General features: G+C 39.0%; 1 protein-coding gene across 6 annotated transcripts in view; it reads left to right on the top strand.

Moving 5' to 3' along the window:
• Grm8 (glutamate metabotropic receptor 8) overlaps window positions 1-22,460 on the top strand; it is an 867,398-nt gene that overhangs the window by 189,432 nt on the left and 655,506 nt on the right. The gene's annotated exons all lie outside the window — the stretch shown is intronic.

Below are 22,460 nucleotides of genomic sequence, written 5' to 3' on the forward strand. Positions count from 1 at the left end.
TACTGTAAACCTTTAGAAGAAAAGTAGACTTACTTTCTATTTTTAGGTAGTCTTAGTGTGTTAGAGACTTGTATCACATTAGGAGATGCTAAAATGCTTTTACGCTTTCTTTCTTCCTGTCTTTCTTTCTTTCTTTCTTTCTTTCTTTCTTTCTTTCTTCTTTCTTTCTTTCTTTCTTTCTTTCTTTCTTTCTTTCTTTCTTCTAATTGGGAATGGGACGAATGTATTCACTAGAAGGTTGTGTCTCTGTTGAGATCTTCAATACTGTAGAAATTACTTGGTTTCATTTACTTGGGAACTATATTGGTAGAAGTGTGGGTTATCAAAATTACAGAACACAGCACTGTCTCTTAGGGATTTACAGTACAGAGGAAAAATTATTTCTAGTGATCGAAAAATTCTCTATTAGGCTATGGGAGGAAAAATTATTTCTAGTGGTTGAAAAATTCTTTTTTTTTTTTTTTTTTTTGAAAATTCTGTATTAGGCTGTAGGAGGCCTGGAGAGAGCAGGGAAGACTTTCACAATGTGTTGACCTGATTGTGAGAATGGAGGCAGAGGAGAAACAGGATCTCCAAAAATTTAGAGCTAAGGGTGGACATAACAATTTCAAGGGAGTACAGAACTTCGTAAGGTAGAGTGAAAGGAGTATGGGATTTATGAGGGGGATGAGCTGAGATGATGGAAAGTGAATGAGGACAGGATTGTACAGGAACTTTTCTCCAATCTAAGGAGATAAAACTATTGAAGGATTTAAAACAGGGCAACAGTGTGACCAGCTTTGTGTTTTAGGGAGGTCTCTCTGACAGTGGGTTGAAAGATGGATGGAGAGACTCAATCTATCTGCAGACAGCAGGATGAGTTAGTCGGTTATTGCAATAGTCTAGGCAACAAGTGACAAGGCCTTAAATAAAACTGAGGTAGTGAGGATGGAGGTGAGGTGAAAAATAGGAGCTCTGTTAGGAAATAGAACTGATAGGTCTTTGTAAGCAATTGGGTGTACAAAGGCTGGTAGAAGAAGAATCAGGATAACTCAGACTTTTGGCTTGGGCACTTAAATAGACAAAAAAATGAATCTAAAAGGAAATATTTTGAGATGAAGTAATATTTTTAAAACAATTACTGAGCAGCTCATTTTGTGAAATGCACAGGTATGATGGTTAATTTTATGTCAACTTGACTAGGCCAGATATATGGTCAAACATTATTCCAGATGTTTCATGAGGATGTTTTGGATGAAATCGACATTTAGATCATTGAACTTTAAGTAAAGGAGATTATCCTCCATAATGTAGGTGGGTCTCATTCTATCAGCTGAAGATATGAATAGAATAAAAGATTGACCTCATCTGAGCAAAAATCTATGAGTTCCATTTCTCTGGAGAACCCTGATGAATACAGTAGGCTGTGAGGTCACACTGCTTGGCTTTGAACCTACACTGGTACCTGTCCTGTGATGTCTCTGTGTGATGATGTTATGCAAAACTTCTCTAAGGTCCACTTGCCTTATTTGTAGACTGAGATAGATGTTCTTAACCTCACATAGTTTTTGTGACAAGTAAAAGAGAAAACACATATAAAGTTTGAAGCTTAGGGTCTAGCATGCCGCAGCTCTTAAGAAATATTTGCTATTATTATTATAACCAAGGAAACTTTTACACATTAATGTTAATGACTAATAACTGCTCAGATTGTTACTTTTCCCGGGAGAGATTTGTGCCATAATAGGGATCAGAGTTTTCAATTAGAAGAATTATCTTCTTAGTTTAATGCTTTGCACATTGAACTCATCATTGAACAGTCAAGTTATTTCCTGATACCAGTGAGTGGGATCAGAGCACCACAGCAGATTGGAAAAGGAGAAATTGAAGCCCAGTATGATGAATGACTTCATGCAGAGCACTTTGGGCTATTGGGAAGCCTAGCTTCAGGACTTGGGTTTCCTGGCTCCTGGTCTCCTGCCCTTGCTCTTGGAGAAAAGGGAACCACCTCTGAGTCCACACCATGCAGCCAGGCTCCAGGTTCCTAACCAGTTTTGGCAGAGCTGGTTACATTTTCTGTCCTCCTTGGAAAAACCCTTCAAGGACTTATTCCTGAATAGACCAAAATATGTGAAGACCTCTTTTTAATTGGATAAAAATACCTTCAGGATTATCAGCCTATTTGTGTAGGAAAGAAAGAAGGCCAAGCTATATATTGTGTTCTCTTCCTTTTCCAGTGAGCACCTGAATGATGGTGCATGCTCAGTGTGCACTCTCTGATGATGTGCTCTGTTCCCTCATCCCTGTCATGTCTCTCTCCTCTGCTCAGTCTAAGGAAATTACTTCCTTGGAGGGCATGTCTCAAAGGCCAAGTCCAAGGCATCTTTCAGAGGCTCTCTGAGGCCTTTTCCTGGCCACCTTCCTGCTTGACCCCTTTGCATCCTATCCTCCTGCACTGTTGAGGCCTTCTTCTGTAAAATGTCTCATTTAGCATTAGGCAGGGTTCCTTCCCCTGTGTTCCCTTCTGGCAGCTTTGCCCCTCCCCGCCCAAGAAGGCGCCCTTCTTGGCAGTCTCCTCCAAACTCTTAGTTTCCATTGTCATCTGCATGCAGATCACTCCCCAAATAGTTATCTTCAGTCCGGATGTCTCATCCAGGCTCCAGGCTCCCAGTCTCTCATTCATATTAATCACCCTTCCCTCTCTCTTTCCTCCTCCCTCTCCTTCTGGGACAGGCACAGTATTAGGTATGGGGGTTACCTGGGAAGTTTCCACCTATGAGGTCTGGTTTAGAGAGGAAGAGGCAGATGTTGACTCAGACAACCCTAGCAAGTCTAACAAATTAAAAAAATGCAAGATGAAGGTGTGTCTAGGTTTCAGTGAGAACACAGGCCAAGTGAGATGATTAATGTTTCATTCTCTCTGGAGAAGAGTGAGCCAGGCTTGGTTCCTTGAAGTCAGTATCTGAGTTATATTGTGAGGAGTGGGAAAGCGTTAGCCAGATAAGAGGTCACTGGGGATCATCCTTCACGGTTGCACAAGCATTGAGAGGGTGAGACAGGTGTTTGCAATGGCAAGTTGTTCAGGGATCTTACCGGACATGGAATTTACAATACGGCCTGGGTAGTGGTGGTGGGATACATAAATAGGAAAAAATAGGCTAGTTCTGGGGGCAACAACCAACTCAAAATGATCTTTAGTGCTATTCTGGAAATTTTTTCACTGTTGGCTAACCATCTTCAATTAGAATCTCATTCTTGTAATCTCTCAGAGTGAAATTACGTTTTACTTCAAATACCTTTGTTCACCTAGTGTTGAGTTTTTTTTTTTTTTTGCTTAAATTCTTCTATTGGTACATTTTAGGTTTACAATATGTTTACATTTATCATTGGGTGCTTGTACCTGTACATGATGTATCTTGGTTCTTATTTTTTCCCCATTCCCTGTGTTCCCTTCATGCCCTCCACCCTTCCCTATTTACAAAGACTTGGTTGCCATTTTTTCCTTTTCTCATAATTTTTCCTTTCCCTTCTTTCCTTTCCCCCTCCCCTCCCACTTCCCTACTCCTTTGGACCTTTTCTTCCTATTTCAAATTATCAATTATTTGTTTTAATCATTTTCAAGTATCTATTTCAATCCTACTTTCAAGTAGGATACACATGTTGAGTGTTTTTGTTTACACAGAATGAGTTCATTTCTAGTAAAGGCAAGAAAGGCTTTTGATGGCAAGCCATAGAGACACCTCCTTAATCCGGCTAAAAGAGGAAGTGCATAAGCAGGGAATTAGCTTTTTTTCCATTTTTCTGCTCTGCTGCCTTTGGCTTGTGGGCTTTCTCTTTATCTGTCTGCCCTCATGGTTGTACTGCAGCAGGTTCAGGGGTCACATGTAGATAGCACCATCTATAAAGAAATAAGAGAAGTTTCTCTTCATGGATCTCTTTCTCTTTTTATTATTTAAGGGCAAAATATTTTTACAGAAACTTTACAGATAAGTGTTGTATCTCACATCCTTGCTCTGAACTTGGTCACATACCAGTTTCTGAATCTATTTGGGCAAGGGGATAGAATTACAATGTGATAGTTAACTGTTGTGTCAACTTGAGCAAGAAATGCCTAGCTGTTCTGGGTGTAGATGAATGATAGACTTACTGAAGAGGGAAGTCCCACACTGGATATGAGGGCATCAGTCAGTACACTTGTACCTGAATGGAATAAAAAGGTAAAGAAGAAGAAAGTCTCATTTCTGCTTCTTCAGAGAAGCTCCGGTTTTCACCATCACCTTTGGACATCCATCTCCAAGCTTCCAGCTCAGACTCTTCAGCCTTCCAACACAGACCCTTTGGCTTCCTGATGTAGACTCCAGTGGGACTCTGCAGTGAGCTCCAGGTCTTCTACTTTTGACTGGATCATTCGGTTCTCCAGTCTGCAGATGGCCCTTTTGTATTCTTTCACACCTGATTCTACAGGTGGCCATTGTAAGCCTACCTTGTAAATCCTAATATATATATAATAAATATTATAATATATAATATTTAATATGTCATATTAAATCTGTTACTCTACTGAACTCTACCTTATATATACAGTGACTGAGTTAGGTATCCCTTTTACATAGTGGCACAGTCATCAAAATGGGGACAGAAATTTGCTCTTGGTGATGAGGGATCTACTAATTTCCTGTGCTATTACAGATTACTACAAATTCAGTGGCTTAGAAGAACACAGATGTATTACCTTCCAGTTCTGAATGTTGGAAGCCCAAAATGGGTTTCCCTGAGCTATCGTTAAGGTATGTTATTTAGCAGAACTGTGTTCCTTTCTGAATCCATTACCTTGTCAATTTCACCTTCTCGAAGCTGCCTACATTGCCTGGTTCATGGACTCCTTTCACCTTCAATGCCAGAAATGGCCAGCTGAATCTTTTTCATCATGGATGTTTCTGTTTCTGATTCTTCTGCCTCCTTCTTCCCCATTGAAGGTTGTTCTGCTTACACTGGGTCCATCAGGACGAATTATTTAACTCTAATGCTGCTGACGAACAACCTTAATTTTAATTTGCAATCTTTTTTTTTTCTTAAATTCTTTTATTGGTACATGTTAGGTATACAACACATTTACATTTCTCATTGGGAACTTGTACCTTTACATGATGCATCTTGGGTCTTACTTTTTCCCCGTTCCTAGCCCTCCCTTCACCCCCTCCACCCTTCCCTATTTACAAAGACTTTATTTCCACTTTTTCCATTTCTCATCATTTTTCCTTTCCCTTCTTTCCTTTCCCCTGCCCCTCCCACTACCCCTACCCCTTTGGACCTTTTCTTCCTATTTTGCATTATCGATTATTCATTCTAATCATCGGTACATTTTAGGTATACAATATAATGACATTCATCATTGGAAATTTGCACCTTTACATAATCTCTCTTGGTTCTTATTTTTCACCCTTGCCCAGCCCTCCCTTCAACCCCTCCATTCCTCCCTGTTTACAAAGATTTTGTTCCTATTTTTCCATTTTCTCATATTAATTCCATTCCCTTCTTTCCTTTCCCCTACCCCTCCCACTTTCTTCCCCTTTACCCCTTTTCTTCCTATTTCACATTACCTATTATACATTTTAGTCCTTATTTACACTTTCATTTTCTCACACCAGAGAAACTATTTGGTATTTATACATGTGTGTCCTATTTATTGCACTTAAGAGTATTGCCTCAATGTGCATCCACTTAACTATAAATGTCTGTAATTTCTCATTTTTTTATGGCTGAGTAGTGCTTCATTGTATAAAAAACCCACATTTTCTTTATCTCATCTCCAGTTGATGGGCATTTGGGCTGTTTCCAAGTTTTAGCTATCACAAACTGGGCTGCTATGAACATGGGTGCACATATATCACTGTGGTATGATTCTTTTAATTCTTTGGGGAAGATCCCCAGCAGTGGAATAGCAGGGTCAAATGGGACTTCCAGTCCTAGTTCTTTGAGGTATCTCCATACTGATTTCCACAGTGGTTGCACCAGTCTACACTCCCACCAGCAGTGGAGCAGGGTTCCTCTTTCCTCACAGCCCTGCCAGCATTTGTTATTGGTTGATTTCATGATAGCAGTCATTTTTTTTGGAGTGAGGCGGAATCTTAGCATTGTTTTCATTTGCATCTCTCAAATGACCAGTGATGTTGAACATTTTTTCATGTGTTTATTTGCTATTTCTACTCCTTTGTCTGAGAAATGTCTGTTCATTACAGATGTCCATTTTCGATTGGGTCTTTAAATTTGGGAGGTCTGATCTTTTGAAGTTCTTTATAGATTTGAGATAGTAGATGGTTGTCTGAGGAACAGCAGGTAAAGATTTTTTCCCCAAATTGTGGGTTGTCTCTTCACACTGCTGGTGGTTTCTCTTGCTGTGCAGAAGCCTTTTAATAAGAAGAGATCCCACTTGTTGATTGTTTGTGCTAGTTCACAGGCAACTGAGGTTTTGTTCATAAAATCTTTTCCTACACCGATGACTGCAAGAGTTCTACCTAACCTCTGTTCCAGGTGACTCAGTGTTTCTATTTTAATATTGAGATCCTTAATCCATTTCGAATTTAGTTTAGTGCATGGTAAGAGATATAGGTCTAGTTTTAATCTTTGGCAAGATGAAACCCAATTTTTCCAGCACCATTTATTAAAGAGGCTATCTTTCCTCCAGTGAGGGTGTTTGGCTCCTTTGTCGAAGATGAGATGGCTGAGTATGTCTGGCCTTGTTTCTGCATCTTCTAATCTGTTCCACTGGTCCTCAGGTCTGTTTCTTTGCCAGTACCATGCTGTTTTTATCACAGTAGCTTTGTAGTACAGTTATAGGTTGGGGATTGTGATACCACCTGCCATGTCTCTGTTACCTAGAATTGCTTTTGCTATTCTGGGTCTCTTCTTGTTCCAAATGAATTTTTGGATTGTTTTCTCAAGTATGCTGTTGGGATCTCAATTGGAATTGTGTTAAATCTATATAGCAGTTTTGGAAGTATGGCCATTTTCACTATATTAATCCTTCCTACCCTGGAGCAGGGGATGTCTGTCAATTTTCTGATATCATCTTCAATCTCTCTTTTCAGAGTGCCATAGTTTTCAGAGAAGAGGTCTTTGATTTCTTTTGTTAGGATGATTCCTAGGTATTTCAGTTTTTTGGATGCTATTGTGAAAGGAAATTTTGGCCTATTTCTCTCTCAGTGAGTCTGTCATTTGTGTAGAGGAAAGCTATTTATTTTTGTATGCTGACCTTGTAACCAGCTACTTGACTGAATTTGGTTATTAAGTCTAAAAGGCTTTTGGTGGAGTTCTTGGGGTCTTCTATATACAGTATCATGTCATCTGCAAAGAATGACAATTTGACTTCTTCATTTCCTATCTTTATTCCTTTTATTGCTTTCTCTTGTCTAATTGCTGTGGCTAATGTTTCCAGAACTATATTGAACAAGAGTGGTGATAGTGGACATCCTTGTCTTGTTCCTGATTTTAGTGTGAAGGATTTCAGTTTTTGACCATTTAGTATGCTATTGGCTGTTGGATTTTCATAGATGGCTTCTATCAGTTTGAGGTAGAGACCATCTATTCCATTTTTTTGTAGGGTTTTTATCATAAATGCATGTTGGATTTTGTGAAATGCTTTTTCTGCATCTATGGAGATAATCATACGGTTTTTGTCCTTGGCTCTATTGATATAGGGTATTACATTGATTGATTTTCATATATTGAACCATCCCTACATCCCTGGGATGAATCCCACTTGATCAGGGTGTATGATCTTCTTGATGATCTTCTGCATTCTATTTGCCATTATCTTATCAAGGATTTTTGCATCTCTGTTCATTAGTGAGATTGGCCTATAGTTCTCCTTTTCTGTTGGGTCTTTCTCTGCTTTGGGGATCAAGGTGATGCTTGCTTCCAGGAATGAATTTGGGAGTATTGCTTCCCTTTCAATTTCATTGAAGAGTTTAAACAGTAGTGGCAGCAGTTCCTCTCTAAATGTCTTGTAGAATTCAGCAGTGAAGCCATCAGGGCCCAGGCTTTTCTTAGTTGATAAGTTTTTAATTACATTTTTAATTTCATTGGTTGATATTGGTTTGTTTAGAATTTTTAGGTCTTCTTCGTTTACCTTTGGTAATTCATATGTATCTAGGAATCTGTCCATTTCTTCTGTGCTTTCCATCTTATTGGCATATAGGTTCTGGAAGTAGGTATTGATGATGCTCTGGATTTCTGCTGGGTCTGTTGTAATTTCACCCTTTTCATTCCTAATTGCAGGGATTTGGGCCTTTTCTTTCCTTTTTCTGATAAGGGTGGCTAAGGGTTTGTCAATTTTGTTGATTCTTTCAAAGAACCAACTCTTGGCTTCATTGATTTTTTGTATCATTCTCTTAGTCTCCATTGCATTGATTTCTCCTCTGATCTTTATACTTTCCTCCCTTGTATGAGATTTGGGTTTGTCCTGCTCTTCTTTTTCTAGAAGCTTGAGGTTCAGCATCAGGTTGTTTAATTGGGCTCATTCTGTTTTCCTAATATGTATATTCAGTACTATGAATTTCCCCCCTAAGCCTGCTTTCATTGTGTCCCATAGATTCCGATATGTTGTATTGTCATTGTCATTTAATTGAAGGAACTGTCTGATTTCTTCTTCAATTTCCTCTGTGACCCATTGGTTATTCAGAAGTGTGTTGTTCAATTTCCACGTGTTTATAAAATTTTTCCAGTTTCTTTTGCTATTGATCTCCAATTTCTTCCCACCATGGTCTGATAATATACAGGGGATAACTTTAATTCCTTTGCACTTACTTAAACATGTTCTATGTGTGAGTATGTGGTCTATTTTGAAGAATGACCCATGTGAAGCTGAGAAGAATGTGTATTCTGATTTTGTGGGGTGGAAGACTCTGTAAACATCTGTTAAGTTCATTTGTTCAAGAGTTCGATTGAGTTCTAGCATTTCATTACTTATTTTTAGTCTAGTTGATCTATCTATTTGTGACAGTGGGGTGTTGATGTCCCCCACTACAATTGTATTAGTGCATATATGACTTTTCATGTCCGTTAGTATTTGTTTTATATAGTTGGGTGCACTAGTGTTTGGTGCATAGATATTTATGATTGTCATCTCTTCCTCTTGGATTGTTCCCTCTACAAGGATGTAGTGTCCTTCTTCATCTCTCTTAATCAGTGTTGGTTTGAAATCTACTTGATCTACAAAGCGGATAGCTACTCCTGCTTTTTTTGGGGTTCCCGTCGCATGGAATATTGTTTTCCACCCTTTAACTTTCAGTCTATGAGTTTCCTTTTGAATTAAGTGTGTTTCTTTTGTGCAGCGTATTGTTGGATTTTGCTTCTTGACCCATTCTGCCAGTCTATTTCTTTTGATTGGTGAATTGAGACCATTTACATTGATGGTTATAACTGAAACATATTCACTTGTCTTTGCCATGACTTTTTCGTTTTGTTGGGTTCTCCCCCTTTACATTTAATTTCTTGTCATGCCAGATGGGTTCATTCTGCTTTGCTTCCTGGGGTTATGACCCTCATTGTTTGTTCGTAGGATATTGTGCAAAATTTTTTGGAGTGCTGGTTTGTTATTCACGAAGTTCCTAAGGTGCTCTTTGTCATGAAAGTATCTTATTTCTCCATCCATTTTGAAAGGTAGTTTTGCAGGGTACATCAATCTGGGTTGGAGGCTGTTTTCCTTTAGGGCTTGGAATATGTCACTCCAAGCTCTTCTTGCCTTGATGGTTTGTGTTGAGAAGTCTGCTGTGATTCTGATGGGCTTTCCTTTGTATGTGATTTGTTTCTTTTCTCTAACTGCTTGTAGAACTTTGTTCTTCTGTTGAGTTTCTGGAATCTTAACAATTATATGCCAATGTATAGATTTTTTTTGATCAAGGCTATTTGGAGTCCTATATGCCTCACTTATCTGTATGTCTAGTTCTTTTTTCTTGCTTGGGAAGTTTTCTACCATTACTTCTGTGAAGTGTTTTGTTTTATGTCATTTGCACTCTCTCCTGTTTCTTCATTTACTCCAGTCAGTCTTATGTTATTCTTCTTTGCATCGTCTAGCAACTGCTGGATTGATTTCTCATTTTCCTTTACGATTTTGAAACAATTTTTCTTTTCCTGGTCATTAATTGCAATCTTATCTTCTATACCTGAAATTCTGTCCTCAAATTGGCTCATGCTGCTGTGTAGACTTTCAATGGAGTTTTTCATGTAATGGAAATCTATTTGCATTTGTTTTATTGATTCCATTTGTTTCCTATGTTGGGATTCCATCATGTTCCTGAGCTCCTCTCTAGATTTATTAATCATGTCTTGCCCTAGTGGCACAATTTCTCCTGTTATCTGAGAAATTATTTCTGATTTCATTTTTTCCAGATCCGCTTTTGTTGCCAGTTCAGTGGGTCCAGGTTGTTGAGTATCAGAGTGTTCCATGTCATTTCCCTTTGGAGTTGCTGTAGGTGATCTGGAAGTCTTGTTTTGAGACTTATTTATGTGTCTTCTCATTTTGACTCGGGGCGCAGGGCAGGTGCTTTTGGCACCCACGTGGCTCACCTCCTCTGAGCTGGGAGAGGTGGGACAGTGGCCAGGATTGGCGGTAGGGATGGTGCCCCAGAAGCCCCTTCCTCTGGGCTGGGAGCAGCAGGAGGGATGGTGGCCAGTAAGCTCCTTCCCCTGGACCAGGAGCAGTGAGACAGCAGCTCAGAATCTTCTACCTCTGGAACAGGAGCGGCGGGATGGATGGCAGCCTGGAAGTCCCTTCCTCTGGGTGGGGAGTGGTGGGACGAGTGTGGCCCAAAAGCCCTTTCCTCTGGGCCAGGAATGGACAGACAGACGGTGGCTCAAAAGCCCTTTCCTTCATTTGCAAGCTTAATTCCTCTTTGTCATGTAATGTATCATATTCACAGGTTTCAGAAATTAAGACCTTGACATTTCATGGAGCCATTATTCTGCCTTCCAGAGGGACAAAATATTCTTAGATATTACAGTGTTTTGTGGTCTTTAAAAGGTAGTGATACTGGTAGTATAAAATTTCACAAATGAGGTGAGGAAATTTGGGGAATGATTAAGGAAAACATCTGCAAAGTCTCCATGGGAGGTACTTTTTGTTGAGAAATATCAATGAGCCTCATATCTGTGGTGTTTACACTTGTGGATCTAAAGAAAAAGAGTTCAAAAATACGTTAAAATTTACATATATACTGAATATGCAGACATTTTTCTTTATCTTTGTTCCTTGAACAACCTAATTTATGTGGCATTTGCATTGTTTTATATATCATAAGTAGAGATGATTTAGAGTAAATGGAGGAGGTGGCATATATGCAAGTTATATGCAAATAGTGTATCATTTTACGAAAGGGACTTGAGCATCCATATATTTTGGTATCCATGGGACCAATTCCACATGCACCCAGAGAGATGACTGCACTAGGTTAGATTCACCAGTGTGACTCATGAGGAACCAGTATATCCTGAAGCAAATGGACACTGCTATCTGGAAAGTACACTTACGAGAAGGAAGTGAAACTAGCTACTGGGTCTGCAGTAGGAAGTATCTGCTTCAGGAGTTATTTGAAACTGAAACAAGAGAACATGCAATCAGTTGGCATGAACTTTGGTACAGACAAAGTCAACAAAGTCATGCAAAACCCATATGGTTTCTGCCAACATTCTCTCTACTATTTTTGATTTATTTTATTTTATCTTTACATAAAACAATGGAGTATCTATCTTTAAAAAATATCAAAGCCCGTCATTGACTTTCATATATATGTAATATTTTAATATATATTGCCTACTATTTCAATTGTACTTATGTATATCATGGTTGGATGGCTTGATGTAACAGTAACTGAAAGATGAGATCACAGTTGTGGATTGGAAATGTTATAATGGAATTTCCTGTTTCTCTTAGACATCCTTTTTCTTATGTATGGGCATTATTCTTTTCTTTTTCATTAAGTGCTTGTTTATCCCAAAGTTACCATTTGATATTCCATTACTTCATGAACTGCTCTCAAAGCTTTGGAAAATTATTACCAATTCTAAAATAATTGTAGCACTTATCATTACTCAGTCAAGAAAAATGGACATTTATGTGTGCTTTAGCAATATTTAGATAGGCTGTTATACCTCTTCTTTTAAAATAGTCCTGATTGCAATGCAAATTGCAAGCTGTGATGGCATTGCTCAAAATTGGAATGGCAATGCTGTTCTCTGGTTGTGATCCTCTGTTGACGATGGGAGCCTCTGAGAGCCATGTTCAGTCATCTTTGGATCTCTTCATCGAAAGGTCCAATGTGTAATCTTTCTGAGTAAGGCCATAGCTTGTATTATCATATAGTCATTCCCATCACAATGCATGGCTTCCTTGTTGAACAAGAGTTTTATGGTTGCCCTCAGCTGCCAAGATAATCTCTACTTTTCTGCCAGGCTTGATACTAAGATTGGAGGAGCTGCTCTATAATCATTCAGTTCAATTCCACAAGCATTATTAAATGCCAGTTTTATGCCAGGGATTGTGCCAGGAGAGATAAAAGGGAATGATTTATGCTGCTAAGCACTATGGCCTAGCCAGGTAGATGACTGACAGAATGGTGGTATGTAAAAATGCAGTGGAAGCACAGGTAGAGCAGAGTAAAGAGGGGTCATGGGTTGCTGTGAGGGAAGAGGACATCAATCGGGATCTTGTTAGAATAACTGAAGTGTGAGAATGCTGTTTCAAAATATAGCCACTTTCTAAGAAGGGTGGAAGGTATTTGGATAAGCTGAAGACTACATTTGGGAATAGAGCTGGCTACAGGTAAGCTGCTGTAGATCAGGTTTCTCAACCTTCAGCCTTCTCATCTCCACGACATTGGGACCTGATGAACACTTCACTTTTGTGGAGTCTGTTCTGCATATTTAGGATGTTTAGCAGCATTCCTGGCCTCAACCTACTAGCAGTAGCCAACACTTCTTCATTTATGAAAAGCAGAAATGTGCAAGACTAGCCTCTTCCAGTTGAGGAGCACTTTAAGTAAAATAAGAAGACTACAGAATCCCAAAGGTAAGGAGGAATAGAAGGGGAAAGAAAAGTAGAAGGATGCAGAGAGGTGGTAAAAATTTTGGTTTCCAAGGGGCATTATTTGGCCAATAAAAAGCCTCTAGAGGAGGGCACTTTTAACAATCAGGTATGTCTTCTGGCTAGTTTGAAGTGGTTTGCATTGTTTTAATGCAGCTACCTAGCCAGCTTACGTTTTGGACACAGAATTGGCTTCTGTGATTGGGTTTAATTTTTGGTGGGGCCTTTGGAAGAGTCTTGGCTTCTGCATATGTGTAGAACAAAGAATGTCCCATCCATTCTAGTGGCTAATATCTAACTGAAACTAATGTATATGTTGAAAAATGGTTAGAACCACAGATAACCACATACCTGGAAGCTGCTCTGGAAATCAGAGCAATTGGGAGAAATCCATAAGGTACATGGAGAGTACAGTGGAGGAGGTTTATGCTGATAGTCTGGATCTCAAGGAGGAAGGAGCACCTCTGGTTGAGATTTGAGTAACACATCAGTGGAGGGATCACTACTTATAAAAGCACTGATATCAGCCTGGCTCAACACCAGAGGGCCACTGTGACCACATGGGTACCCCAAGCGCTTACTCCAGCAGAGTTACTCTGCTCAACACCACAGGAATGCACACACAAAGGCACACACACAAGGGCGCATACACTCCATTAAAGATCTGGATTTATAGCTAGGCATAGAGGTACAAACTTGTAATCCCAGCACTCTGGGTGGCTGAGGCAGGAAGATTGCAAATTTGAGCCCAGTCTGGGTGACTTAGCAAAACCTTATCTCAAAATAAAAAAATTAAAAAGAGCTATGGATGTAGCTCAGTGCAAAGGCCCTAGGTTCAGTCCCTAGTACCAAAAGGAAAAGAAAAGACTTGGACTTAGGAAAACAGTATGGGAAGAGAAAACAGTAGAGAATACAAAGGCTATGCAAAGGCAGAATAGTGTGTAGGTATGACTGGCAGATAGAGGTCAGAGCACCAGGCATGGAATAGGGAGGCAGAATTTCTGTCCTGGCTTGCCCCTCTCACCTCTGTGTGATGTTAGGAATCATTTCACTTCTCTGGACTTTGGTTTCTTCCTCATTAAAGGATTTTTGTTGTCTACCACTAACCACAGACCTTTCCAGCTCTAACTAACATCTCATCTCATGAATCCATGGAAAACACTTGACTCCTGTTCTCCACATGGACAGGCCCTGTTTATCAAAGATGACTTTTATAGGGCCTGAGCCAGAACAGCTGAATTAAAGCCAAACCCAGGTGTGGAATGGACATGATGGCCAAACATGGAACAGAGGTTCCCCTTGCAGCTTGAGGCTTCAGTCAGTCACTATATTGCTGGGGAACACCTGATAGATCTTGCTCTTCAGGGACTCCTTAAAGAACACAATGATCTGGCTGTGGGTGTTCTCAGGAGGAAGCAGGAACAGAACAGAGAAGAGGAAGCAGCTTCCACAGCAGTCACTGAATGTCCTGCTAGGGTGTCCGAGAAACTTCCAATCTCATTTTAACCTGTGAGCTCTCTCTGTGCTTTGCTTTTCTAGATTCAAAGCTTTATCCTCGTTAGCAATTATTCATTGTTGAAAATGATAATTCAAAAAATTGACCTTTTCCAGAACTTTAGTTCTCTGTTTGCTGGGTTCTTTAGATGGAGCCGAACATGGAAGAGAAATATAGGGCTTTTGTTCCTGTTGTATATTAAATCATGAAACGTCTATTTTCTTCCTTTTATTGTTTTTCTTTTTCCTCAGCTGGTCCATCCCGTAAGGGATCCAGGGCTGGCTTAATGAATCTTTTACCATACTATGGCAAGATGTTAACCAATTTCTTCTTTGGATGCAGCTGTTAGACACTCAAACTGTCTATTAGCCAAACTGGCTCTCTGTCAACCACATTTTTCCAAGCTTCTGTCTCTTATATACAGTGTTTTTGAGTAGACTCAGCATTCAGTCTTTTAACACTTTTAAATCATGTATATGCCACCATACAATTCAGTTCAACAAACATCTTAGCACTTTCTCTGTGTAAGCCCTTCTATTAGATGCTATTGGTTGTGCAAAGATGAATAAGGATATGCTGTTCATTTCAGTTTGAACTCCAGTGGGAGCTTGGGAGGCAGAAATGGTTAATGAATTGCTTTGCTTTTCTTCTTTCAGGATAGTGTGCACTTAGCCAACTAGTTGGTTTGTACTGGCTACTTGCATGTCCTCTCCTTACCCTGCCACCCCATCTTCCCCCAAAATGGGAAGAGTCTCCTTGGCAACTACCCCAAAACAGGACTAGACTATTGTCCAAAATTAGAATCAGTGAATTCATCACAGATCATTGCTATTCACTCCACATTGCCCCATTCAAAACCTAAACATGTGGCTTTATCTCATGGATAATAAGATAAATCCCATTATTTACTTCTGATTTTTCTATTGTTAGTTGTATTTCCCCTCACTCTCATATACTTTTCCTCCAAACAGTTTAAAATCCTAACTAATACAATTTATGAATCCATTTATCAAGTAAGTACTTTACTGGTAGAATCACTATATTTCTACCAATTTTATTTTAATCAATTATCATCAACCACCAGTGCAGCCACATTTTTTTGCATTGGCTAAGTCATTTTGGGAAATGTCTAATTATAGTGGATGTAAGGCTTAACTCTTAACTAATGTTACATTTTATTGTGAAAAATGCTACTAGTTATCTGTGATTAGCTTCCATTATTTAAGATTGAGCTTAGAGCCTCACCTGGTAAAACTGTGAAGCACTGGCTGCCAACATCTTATCTCCCCCGCTACCATCAAGATCTTTCTGGGAACTTGATTGTGAGCAGTGTTTCTTCTTCCAGAAATCACTGGGAAAGTAAAATAAGCCTTCCTACAAAATGAGTAGGGAGTCCTACACCAGGTGTGGCTGTCTGTGAAGAGAAAACACCCATTATGTTGAGAGTGAACTGAATTTTAAGAATACGAAAAGGATGACACTAGCCTTTGGATGAAGGAGCCTGCCCAGGATGGTGCTTGTAAATGGGACATTGAGAAGCACCTGAAGAATGATCATATTAAATTCCAAATCTCTGATCAAGATATCAGGATGTAACCCTAGACAGAGCTTTACCAACGGATTTAAAACTGTGGCAGAGATGAAGGAACCACATATCCACAAGAAGGATGTGGCAGCAGGAGACGAGATTGGTGTAACATTGAAAGGGGTTGGGCGAGATACAAGGGGCGGTTAATGCACAGCACCATTAGGAGAAGGCCAGTAGAGTGAATGGAATCTTATGGGCTCATAGCAAGGAGACTTATATAATGGGGAAGGGTGCTTCTTGTTATTTCTAGAGGCATGGCTCAAAGCTATCTTCTTATTTCAAATGATAGTGAAGTATTGCAATCATTGGTCAGGGTGAGCCTGTTCCCAGCTGTCTAATAAAATTGAGTTGCTGGATATACAAAGCTGAGACTCATCACCCAGATCAGGGCATGTGGGGACACCCAGAAGCTCTGTCCCCAAAGAAAGAGCAACAACCTGCCTCATTCTGTTTCAATACACACATCTGTGACCCTCTGCTGTCCTTGTCCTTTGCCTATATTGCACAATTTCATGCTCAGATGTGATGTGTAAATGAAAATTGGAAATATAAAAAAATAGACTATGTGGAATAAAATTTTCATAAGTAGCAAAAGACTGAGTTGTACATCGAAATCCCAAAAGCCTTCTTTCACTTCATTAATGGTGCCCATACTCTAGATTATAATTAATCAGAATATTATTTTATTGCTATCTTCTATTATTTAAAAATTTCAATATCATTTGTAATATCAGATTAATTCAGCATACTATTGTATTGCCATCTGGGCTTATCAGTGGCAACTATTCCATTTCTAAGTCTTATTAAACTGAACACATTACAGCAATTTGTATGTGAAACATTACAGCATTACTAAAACTTCTCCAATGCTGAAAGCATGAGTTAAAATAAAGCACAGTTCTTGCTCACCTAAGCTTTTATTAACATTATAGTCCTGTCTGAGGAAGAATTTTCTTCTCAAGGACAAAAATTTCCTTACAGAAACTTCAAATTATTGAGTCAGTGACTCATACTGGGTAGGATCTTCTGTTTAAAGGAGCAGAGTCTTAGCACATGTGGAAAAAACATCATGGGAAAGACTATCTGCACTTCAGATGTTTCTCTGGGCCTGGGTCTTTCCTCATGTCCATGATATGGTGGTTGTCCCCTCCTCATTCCTGAGGGCTTGAGTGGCTTATGAAATCCCGATCTCAAAATACCCTTATCCTGTCTCTGCTAAAACAAATCCTTCTTGGGTCAATCTTCCTTTAATAGACTGTAGGAAAACCAAGTCATCCATCCCATGGAATCAGACAAAATAGAGTCCTTAGGTGTATACTTTCACTCTTCTGAAAGAGTAAGTGGAAGCTTCTAAGCTAATATTTCCTGACCTCCTGAAAAGGCTCATCTTCTCAAAACCTGTACCTATCACAAACATCCTGAACAACCATATTTGGAGTTTCACTGATCAGCTCATCTGCTGCCATTGCAGTCATGGTTCATTTCTTTGCTCTTCCTGTTTATGTGGTCAGACTGCCCCAGAGGCATTTGGGCTTCCATCCTTGAGTTTTGTGTGGCTGCCCCTCTTCAGCTGTTAAGCAATTTTTCTCTAATAGGTCCCTCCAGTCCCTAGAAGTTTTATCCTGTGCAAAGGTCTGCTCAGTGGTCTGGAATGGAGTAATGTTTGTTCCTGCCTTCCGGGCAGAGGAAGGCTGCTGTCCTCCAGCTGTGCCAGTGATGAATGACTGATTCTCTCCTTATTCCCTCTTCACCTTCCCTACCCTCCTGTAGGAGTTATCTCTGTTGAACACTACTTTTTGAAGTGGGAGGAAAAAAGAAAAAGGAAAGGAGAATGTCTTATTTGCAAACAATCGGTGGACTACCTTCACCTCTCCTGGTCCCCTGCCAGAATAAAAGAAGGGAAATAGAATAATAACTGACTTTACCCTGTTCTTTAAAACTGCCTAAAAATGAAATGTAAGATTTATCAGGTGGGGTGGAAAAACACCTAGAGTGTTCTCTCCCTCAGTTGTACTTTTTACCTCTCTCTGAACATTTCTTATGCTTATTTATATTTTGAGATAGTGTTATGTTCATTCACACACTCATTCTTGCTGCATTAACAATCACTTTTTCAAGTCCTTATAATTTGTCTGGTGCTGGGAGCCAGATGCCACAGAATCTATTATATTAGGGTTCATCATTCACTTATTGACAAGACAAGTAAGAAACACACATAAAACCCTTTTGTAACAGTGGAAGGAAGCATATAATTCAGTGTAAGAATGACCGATACAGATATAAATGCTGAAAAGTTTCTGAGAAAAGGAGATCAATATAACCTGGAGTGGCTGGGAAAAAAAATCCATTTATACAGTAAAGCTTTGGAAGCCTTAAATGCCAGGACTTCTGGATTGTCGTTTATTTTATCAATACTGGGAACTTTTTTTGACATATGTTCATACATGCAAAGTGTTTTATGGAAGTGGTGAGCACACAAAGACTCTTGGTGGGTGTGAAGAAGTGATTCTACAAAATGTAAATGAAGACTTTGTCTAGTCAGAGAGGGACTTTCTAGATCTCAAATGCAAGTGTAGTAGAAATAAAGAAAGAGAAATATTTGTTACACTGAAACTAGAAGGGTGGTAGGATAGATATGGATTGTATGGGGTCAAGTTTGGGTGAACCAGGTGTTGAGCAGATGAACAATGGACGGGGATGCATGATACATTAATAATGGAAGCTAGGTGGAAGCTCTGGAAAGAGAGCACACACATTATGTATCTTAGTGGGCAGAATAGCAGCCCTAAAGATAGCTGGAGTAAAGATTGAGCCATCAAAGGGAATTGAGAGGAGCTGATGAGTTCAGGATGTAGTTATCAGCAGTGGCAGTGGCAGTCCACATGGCATGGTTAGGCATTTGGGAATAGAGTGCAAAAATTCTGAAAGACAAGCATTTCTGATCTTAAACTACTTAATTGCAATTGGGGGTCTGATATTAATTTTTAAATATCTTGGATAGAGAGTCCACTTTGATTCATTTCTGCCCAGAAAAGTAAAGAAAAAGTCAACCATGAGCCTCAAATCTGTCACTATAATTTTAAGCTTTTAATTTGATTTACATTCCAAGACATCTTCTTTTGAGTTACAGCATTTTCTGTTATCTCTGAACTAAACCCCACAAATAGGAAGAGGAAGAGGGAAAGAGTCTGGGTTTCAAGGCATGTTATTCCCACCTAACTTTTCATCTGATCCAACTAATGAAGGCCCTGTCAGGAGCTAATAAAAGGAGGCTTGTTTAGGGTGATGCAGAGAGCATAGCTCTAAAAGGTAGAAATTGATATCTGTCCACTTTCATGCTTGACTTTGAGCCTAATGATGTCAATGGACAGAGAAGGTAGGCGGAGGTGGTCTTAAATCATTATCTGAAAACCAAGTCTATAGAAAAAAGTTCAGTTTTAAGCTCATTAAAGGGTATTGCTGAATACTCTAGGATATCAAATTAACCATTAGAAATCTTTGAAAGTTGAGTTGAAAAACTAGGACTTTTTTTTCAAATCTTTTGAGATTCTGATTTTGAAGTTTATGAAGCTCAGAGCTTTTTAGTCCCCCCCTCCAGCCATGATGAAGAGAACATTAAAGAACATTTGCTTAAACTACTGAGATGAAGTCTAAGCAGTTACTTTGGAGAAAGAATTTCTTTGACAGGGAAGTTATTTTCTTTAGAATAAATATGATCCAAGCCTGAGACTCAGAAAATACAGTCTGTGACTACTGATATGTGGAATCTCTGGGCAATTTGGAAGATAAGTATTTTGGTACATCATTAAAACTGCTATAAATGTAAGGTGAAATTAACCATTTAAATTTTGAATTTTTTTCTTAGGTAGAATTATAATATTACCAAAAAGAAGATCAATTCCCCTTTTTCTCTCACTCAGCTTAATGACTATAGAGTATGGGCTTTGAAGTCAGAAAGACACAGGTTCAAATCTTATCTCTATTGTCACCACTTCAGGGAACTTGTGCTATTTTCTGTCTTGGTTTCATCATCTGTAACGTGGGAATAATCATAATCCCTGTAGCACAGAATTATTATGAGAGTTAAACCACTTTATCTAATACATATGATATGATTGGGACAATCCCTAGCATATGGCAATGTGTCTTAATTTTCACCAGTAGTACAAGTAAAAATTGACAAAATCCCTTTGATAGCTCACTTTTTTCAGCATGCTTCTATGATGGATGCTAGTTTATAGTGACTTGAAAGGTCTTTACATGGATGAGGCTATATTAATTTTTATGAATTATTTTGGAAAGAACTAATTTTTGTAATATTTAGTACCATTCAGAAATGGAGATAACTTTATGTGGTCTTCTATTTGATTGTTGCATTTGTGATATAAGTAAAAATAAACTTCAAGGGTTTTAAAGTATAGTATTCATCCTTCTACCTGGATATCATGATTTCCAGATAGAGGATAGTCAAATATAGTGAGGTCCTAAGTGGGGCTTATTGTTGATAGTGTTTCTTTTTCTAGAAACAAGCTTATTTGTAGGTAGACATCCACAAAAGGTAGGTGAATTGATTGTCCAAATGTTTTTTAGAAGTTTTCAAATACAAATATCAGGTTGTCTCTACTAGATACCAATTTATCCTGATAAATAGTTCAAAAGGCATTTAGATATTGGATGGTAAGATAAATGTAAGAGAGAAAGAAAATGAACTGAATTACTTCTCATCATGCTGTTTCTGAGATTGATAATAAATGGTGATAATGAATGATTTCCCAAATTTGAGTGTGAGCTATTTGTTCATTTGAAGAACAGATATTTTCAGAGAGAAAGGAAAGGGAAATATTTATTATCTGTTGGACATCTATTAGTATCAGACATAGCATTCTACATTTGGTATCTTACATGATGCTCACAAAGATCCCTGGACATTATTTCACTGCTAGTTTTCCACAGGAATTTAGTTTGTCTCTGAGAGGCTACAGAACTAGCTAAGATCATACATTTAACAATAGAATAAATGAATGCCCTAGTCATGAATGCATACTGTTGCCCCATTTGTAAAGGAATGTCATTCCCATTTCTAAAACAAGCTAGTGCATAGAATATTACCAATCTTTAGTTCCAAGAGAGGAAACTTCCGGTGGGAGGAAGTGAATCTTGATAGTTCTACCTTCTCCTGAGTTTCTCTCATCTGCTGACCATAGCTGTAAGCCACCACTCTACCAGTAGGTCACACTCATGGGTACCTATCTTCACAAAAAAAGAATTTCCTAAGCTGAAGAGGAATCTTTTTTTTTCTTTTACTGTACTGGGTATAATAGATGCAGCATGTGCACTGGCTGCCTCTGAAAAGAGTGAAAAGGATCTTTGGTTGTCATTCAAAGGAAAGTACTTCAGTATAAATGAAACTCAAACTGAATACCACATATATCACATTTTTGATATCACATAAAGACTTTTCCCTCACAAAAGTGGAGAAGTCCTATCATTCTGGTGGCATCCTTATCTCTTTATATGAATGTGAAGTGGGAGCTCTGTTCTACCTGCCTGCTGAATTATAAAGTGATGTACACTGGTTTGAACCAAAGCAAAAGAACAGCTAACTGATCAGCTAACCAGAGAGAACAAATTGAAGTGAGGCAAGGAAGAAAAGGTATTCTGTATGGTGTTAATGACCTTCTTATAACTGGCACAAAATACCTGATATACACAACTTAAAGAAGAAAAGGTTTATTTTGGCTAACAGTTTCTGAGGTTTCAGTCAGTGGTAGACTGGTTTCAAAGCAGAAACATCATGGTAGAAGAGGATGATGGAGGAAAACTGCCCACTTCATGGCAGCGAGGAAGCAGAGAGAAAGGGAAAGATCCAGAAAAAAAATATACAAAGGCATACCCGACAGTGATACATTTCCTCCAATTAGGCCCCCTCCTAATGGCACATTCAGTTATGAATACATCAGTGGGTTGATTCACTGATGTGGCTCCATGATCCAGCCATCTTTCAAAAGTCCTACCTCTGAACATATGAGCCTTTGGGAAGAACTTTTAGATCTAGACCACAGCATGCCTATTTTACCTTGCTATTGCTCCTTACTCTGTTTTGTGTTGATCTGTACCCTTACCGTGGATGCAGCCTGTCCTGTTCTGGTGCAATTCTTGCCTTCAGCCTTCTAAGATCAATGCCTTTCACCCAGCTCTGGCCTAGGATCAATTTATCCTTCATGTCTGCCCCAGTTTAGTTGAAGGTTTTCTGTCAAGCTAGATCTAGAGTGACCAACCTGGTTAGTCCAGGAAAGTCCTGCTTTTAGCATTGGAATGAC

The sequence above is a fragment of the Heterocephalus glaber genome, unplaced genomic scaffold, assembly GCF_053883595.1.
Source record: "Heterocephalus glaber isolate CG9 unplaced genomic scaffold, H.glaber_assembly_v1.0 deba00000546, whole genome shotgun sequence".
NCBI lineage: Eukaryota > Metazoa > Chordata > Mammalia > Rodentia > Bathyergidae > Heterocephalus > Heterocephalus glaber.